This window comes from Lepidochelys olivacea, assembly GCF_965140295.1.
Source record: "Lepidochelys olivacea isolate rLepOli2 genome assembly, chromosome: 3".
Classification (NCBI taxonomy): Eukaryota; Metazoa; Chordata; order Testudines; family Cheloniidae; genus Lepidochelys; species Lepidochelys olivacea.
The window spans coordinates 11,878,354-11,885,260 of NC_140413.1; positions in this window are offsets into that span (position 1 = coordinate 11,878,354).

A 6,907-nucleotide genomic window follows, 5' to 3' on the forward strand; every position below is an offset into this window, starting at 1 on the left:
GCTAGGGCCCCTTCCACCTGCTGGGCTGGGGGTCCCCTGCCAGGGCCCCTTCCACCTGCTGGGCTGGGGGTCCCTGCCCCCCTGCCAGGGCCCCTTCCACCTGCTGGGCTGGGGGTCCCTGCCCCCACGCTAGGGCCCCTTCCACCTGCTGGGCTGGGGGTCCCGTGCCCCTTCCACCTGCTGGGCTGGCGGGGGGTCACACACCCTGGGCCGGCCAGCCCTCTGCCCCACTGGGAGTGTGCACCAGGTCCCCGCCACCTGCCAAGCTGTGGGGGAGGTCATGCTACCCAGGAGTAAGCGGAGTCAGGAGCGGGGGATAGTTCCACTGTTATGAGGCACTTTCCTGGCTTATACACAACCCCGGTGAAATGGGCTAGTAAAAGGATCTGAGTCCTCGCTGCCACTTCCTTTACCCAGAGGCCTGCCTGACCTCGAGGACTCCCACTCTCCTGTGTGGTCCTCGTAACCCCGACAAGCCTGGGCCCAGGATTCTTGAGGGACTGAACCCCCAACCTTGTTGTGGTCACTTAGGGCAGGGGCTAGGGTGTCCCCACTCCTGGGTGCTCTCTCCGCTCTGGACGCTTCCCTGGCTCACTGATCATTACATATAGTTCAAGCAAATACAATTTATTAAACAGCAACCAATTTTTTGAAAAATGGGAAAGGTTAAAGGAAAACACATCGCCCCGCTCTGTGGCATGAGGATATCACACCCAGCCATCTCTGGAACATAAGGGCAGTTCATAGTTTGTTCCTCAGATGTGCCAGGCCTCCCTTCCAGGCCCTGGCTGTGCTGCAAGGATACTGTGGGGTCGGACACTTGCTCTCGGGGTGGCCACGCGCCTTCAGGCTCTAGGTGGGAGAGTCCTTCCCAGCTTTCCCCTCCCTTCCCCCCCCCCGTCGCGGTTATGATCCCCTCCAGGTTTGGCCTGCAAGGCCTCTTGGCTGGGGGTGTCTCCATCTGCGGGGCCCACTGCCCAGGGTCCTCCCTCATTTTCCCCCCACTGCTCACTGCACCTGGTGCCAGACTGGTCCAGCCCCATCACTGCTGCTGCTCCACCCCCGGTGCAGCTCCCTGGCTGCTCCTCTGGCCCCCCTAGATCTGTTTGCTGAAGCTCTGCTCCCAGCACAGCTGTCTGGGCTGCTTCTCTGGCCCCTCTGGCTCTGGCTGGTGTGGCTCTACTCCCAGCACAGATCTGCTCCCTAGGCTGCTTCTCTGGACCCTCTGGCTTTGGCTGGTGAGGCTCTGTTCCCCAGGTGAGTCCAGGTTCCTGCTCTCTCCTTAGCTCGGCACAACCCTGGCCCATGCAGGCAGCTCTAGCCCACACAGGACGGGACCCCTGGCCTCCTCACTCCCTCATTAGCCTGCCCACCCTGTCAATCAGGCTGATCTGGAGCGTTGGCCTCTCCGCATTGTCCCTGGTTTCCCATCGACCCTTCCCCTTACTTTTGGTACTGGGAGTTGTCCAACCAAACACCACCCCGCACTAAGTTTTAGTAAGGGGGCAACAGTCCCCTTACACAGGCAGCATTGCAGCCACACACTGTGGGCTGGCCAGCGCCTCTGTCCTGTTGACACCCTACCCATCCCTCCCAAACCAGGACCCAGTGCTGCCAACTCTCATGACTTTGTCTTGAGTCTCATGATAATTATTGTTTTCCTTAAAGTCCCCACTCCTAGAGTCAAGTGGACAGGTGATGATTTCAGCCTTCATTCTTAAAGAAAAGGCATATTTTTAGCCTGTGTGGCTGCAGAGACAGTTTCAAAATGTGGGCCCAGTGCACCCTAAAGGCTCAGAAAGCAAATCAAAACACCAAATCTAATATTTTTACATAATCTTATGATTTTTAGTGAGCCTGACTCATGATTAGGGCCCCACCAAATCCACAGCCATGAAAAATGCATCACGGACCGTGAAATCTGGACTCCCACACTTCGAAATCTGGTCTTTTGTGTGCTTTTACCCTGTACTATACAGATTTCATGGGGGACACCAGCGTTTCTCAAATTGGGGCTCCTGACCCAAAAGGGAGTTACAAGGTTATTTTAGGAGGGGGGTGTCACAGTACTGCCATACTTACTTCTGCACTGCTGCCTTCAGAGCTGGGTGGCCAGAGAGCGGCGGCTGCTGGCCAGGCGCCCAGCTCTGAAGGCAGCACCCTGCCAGCAGCAGCGCAGAACTAAGGGTGGCAATACCAGACCATGCTACCCTGAAAGCAGCGCCACGGCCAGCAGCTGTGCAGAAGAAAGAGTAGCAGTACCACAACACCCCACACCCCCCCACACACACACACAACTCCTTTTTGGGTCAGGATCCCTACAATTACAAAACCGTGAAATATCAGATTTAAATAGCTGAAATCATGAAATTTACAATTTTTAAAATCCTCTGACCATGAAATTGACCAAAATAGACCCTGAATTTGATGGCTGCATTGGAGGGCCCTACTCATGATTTTTGAACGTTTGGGGCTGGCCATACTGAGGGCCATTCCAGAACCTCCCCCCCATTTCACACACTCTCTTCATCCCCAAACAGCATCTATGCAGGAGTGGCCAGCTCTTAAACAGAGACAGCTGTGGCGTGGGTAGGGCCAAGGGGGTACATCCAGGAGGGGTTTGTTATCTAGGGTAACAGCCTTCCATGTCCCATACACACACAAAGTGAGGGGTCAGGCTGGCTTGGGGCCTCCTCTGGAGGGGCAGGGGTTGGTGGGGAAAGCCCCTCCAGAGGGCTGGAAAGCCCCTCCAGAGGGTGAGGGTGGGGAGGGCCAAGTGACAACATGCAACCGTTCTGCCTGGCAAGGTTCTGGGAAGTGCACAAGCCCACAGCCTGCCTGTCATCCGTGTCACCATAGCAGTCAGCTAATGGCTCCTGCAGGTGGCTAGGCTGCAAAGGGTTAGAAAACCCAGACAAAATATAACAGGGACACTAGGACAGGACTGGGACATTCCTGTTTTTCAAGGACACAAGGTCACCTTAATGGTCCGCCCGCAAAACCTGAGAAGGCCCACGCCATTGCTCTAATAGTGCAAATAACTAATAAAATGCAGAGACACTTAGAAATGCTTCTTACTGAGCTGCACTTCATGTATCTTTATCTACTGCCTAGTGTCCTTCTCGCTGTAAAACCCACCCTGGCCTGTGTTACAGCAAAAGATCAAACACTGTGACGGAAAGGAAGGATTTTCTGCTATGTATGATTTTGTACCATAAATAAAACATTCAGGGGGGAGGGGAATGGCAGGTTGACTTTTAAAAAACAATCTGGCTCCTGTATCTTTCATGCCATTGTCCCTTAATTCCTTGGAAGGTCGGTGGCCCTGAACTGTGCACCATCGTTTTTTTCACAACATCAAGGCGGCAGCAGGAGCTATCTGTCTGTCCATCTTCCTCAAATATTTCAAAGGCACCTATCACCGTGATATTTAGGCCTGGGACAATTAAAGGTAGCATTAAATGGGCACAAAAGGGCTCTGGTCTCTCCTCCTTCCACCATTACCATGTGCCCCCCACTCCTTCCCCCTCGTCCTTTATTCTCCTCCTCCAACTGCTCTTCTCTCGCCTGAGACATCTTTCTTTTCTGAGAACACTCAGATCCTCCTGCTTTCAAATCACAGGGTCTACCTGAGCCACAGGAGAATCACCATTCACCTTTAGCACTACAGACTCTATGACACATCACTGAGCAGTTCCAATTGCCATTCTACAGCAGTAATATGGATACACACTGACCACTTCATTGAGATATTCAGGAGCACATTGTCAGCCACAGGAACAATGGGTTTGCTGCATTATCTTGTACACAGCTGTTGTTTATGTTGCAAGTATACATCATAATATGCCACTGGGTAAGTGACTGCTGGACCACTGCGACTTAACATTTCCTAAACCGGGCCTGGTTCTGTTCCTATTACAGACAAAACTCTCATTGGCTTCAAAGGGAGCTGGGATCAGACTCTGGTGAATTTTAACTGTGAGCTTTACATTTTACCCTGAGGTTTGTTCCCTTCCTCTGCACATAATTTTTATCTCCTTTAAAAAGATGCAGTAACAAGGGAGTGGAGAGACCTTCAAAGAAGATGGTTGTGAAGAAAGCACTCCTCCATCCCCAAATCCTTGAAGCAACAGACAACGGAGGTGTGGATCAGTCAGCAAAGGGAATTATTTTCCTGCTGCCTTTCTTTATCAGAAAACTACAACAAAGGCCACGCTGTAGCGTGCGAGCGGGCAGTGGGACGCGGAGTTCTGCAAATGGAGATCGGGCAGGGAGAGACACAACCCTGGCCCTTGAGTGGGAGAGAGAGAAGAAACCAGCCGTGGTGAGATAAAAAAGGGGGCGGATGAGCTTGGAAAGTAAAATGATAGATTCAAGGCCAACTGGTGCTGAAAGAGAGGAGATTAAAGAGAGGCACAACCAGCCGCTGGGCCTAAGCTATCACGCTAATGTACTTATCCCCATGTGAGCACCTCACAATCTCAAATGGATTTATCCTCACCATACCCCTGGGAGGCAGGGTAATGCTATTATCCCATTGTACAGATGGGGAAGTGAGACACAAAGGCCCAGATTCTCAAGTCAAGATCTAGACTCCTACCTCCATTCATGTCAATGAAAATTAGGAGCCCAAATACCTTTGAGGAGCTGGGCGTAAATGCCTTTCCCCCGGCCATATAGGAAAGCTGCCGCAGAGCTGGAACCTGTGCTCACCTGGTGGTGAGTCAGTTAATCCCTTCTTGCCCCATGCTCCCAAAACATTCCTATCAGGTATTCTGGGAGGAGTGGGATGGTTCAGAAAAACCATTTAATGACTGCAGTAAAGCACAAAAGAGGAAAAATGGTCCTGTGGGTAAGGCACCGGCTTGGGACTCCGGACAGCTGGAGTCAGTTCCTGCCTCTACCCTTTGTGTCCTCAATCAATCTTCCTGTGCCTCAGTACTGTATCTGTAAAATGGGGATAGTAATGCCTCCTTTGTCTCTCTCGTCTATTCAGATTTTAAGCTTTTTGGAGCAGGGACTTAGAATGTGTTTGTACAGCGCCTAACACCCTGGGACACAGATCCTGATTGGAGTCGCTAGCTCGTCCAGTCACACAGCTACTGAGTAACACTACAAAGAGGTCAGACCTGGTGAACATTCAAGCCACAAAAGGAGTGAGTAGGCTTCCCACATGAGCTACTTCACTATGTTCCATTGGCTGGTGCTGCATGGGGTTAATTTAACAGCAGCCACCCTGTGATGTACCGTGACCTTGTTTCCCCTTCTGTGAGCAAATCCCTACTAGCTGATAGCCAGGTAATGGGAAGGAGTGATTTTTAGTGCTTTCTTATTTCCATCTAGGGGCATTTTCTATTAGAGTGATAGAAAGTCTGTCTTATCCAACCTCAGCCAGAACAAAGCAAAGAGCTGTGAGGTCCTGGACATTGGAGATGGCTACACTGTTTAAGACCACAAGGAAGGGCTTTGGAGTTGTAAGCTTCAGGTTTAAAACACTTATGGCCTGATTTTCAGAGGCAATGAACATCCACAACTTTCACTGAAGTCAATGGGAGCTCCAGGCAGTGATGGACATTGGTCCAGCTGGGACACAGGGAATGAAATTTTCTCCTTTAACGGGCTAGTTGGCTGTGGAAAGAATAAAATGAAGCCAGCATAATTTAAACCCATTTCCCAACCCCTGGCCTAGTTAATGCATGTTAACAAGAAGCTTCAGGAATAAGACCAGATAACACTTTTGAGTCACGGCGGATGCTCATTACTGCAGTATCTGGGTGCCCCAGGTGAAAAGTTATGCATTCAATAAAATCTTCCCCACTCCTATTAATAATGCCAGAAGATATTAAAAAAAACCCAAACTTTAAACCTCACTGTAATTTTCCCCCTTGATGTTGTTTCACTCTTTGCACTTCACTCAGTTTGGGCTGGGTTAGTCAAGTCCACTTTTTTTCTATTTACAGTCAGTTTCAGGTTTTCATGCAGCTGTTTCTAATATCACTGAGATGTATAAATAAAAACAATCTCTCCTCTCTGCATCCCAAAAATCCCTATCATCGATTTTTTTTAAATCCTTTATTCTGTTTTGTAAATTTCCCATCCCCTCAATTTTGTATTTTTCAAACATTTAAGATTTGAGCCTAAACTGCCCATTTAAAAGCTTGACTTTGTAACTTCCATGACGGATAACACTTTAAAGAAAGGAATCCCCTGCACTGGAATACATCTGTTAAATAAGAAGTATCCACACTGCACGGAGTTGATACCGACTCAAATTCAATCTTTTTTTTCCCCCTTAGATCATTTGGAAGTTGTTGTTTTTTCTGTTTAAATAGTTTCCTCTTTATTGTAGGATCTGGGGGGAGGGCAGTTATGCAGATACTGCATTCGTGGCATGAAGAAGCATGCTTTCTGCTGCTGAGGGTGAGGAAATCTTGCCATCTGGTGGAAGGAAATGCAAACACAGTGCAGTAGCCAGTGGGCGCAAACAGACTCACATGTTGTTATATATGAAGGGCCAAAAAAAATAAAAAAACTCTGTAGTAGAAGGAGGAAATATTCCCATCTCAGATTCCTGGAGACAACCTGTATAAGTCAAACTTTCCTCCCAGGGTTTACGAGCTCGCTGGAAAACAGTGTGTAGTTGTAGGTGACCAGATGGCTATAGCCAGGAGGAACAATGATCAGGAGTTCTGACCTTAACTCAGCAAAGCACTTAAGCATGTATTTAATTTTAAGCATGTGATTAGTCCCATTGACCGTCAAGAGCACTACTCTCCCGTGCTTAAATTTAAGCACACACTTAAGTGCTTTGCTGAATCAGGCCCTGCATTCATAGCTCTGCCGCTGATACATTGTCACAATCTCTCCAGCTAGTCACAGTTAACCACTTTGTGCTTCATCTGTACAA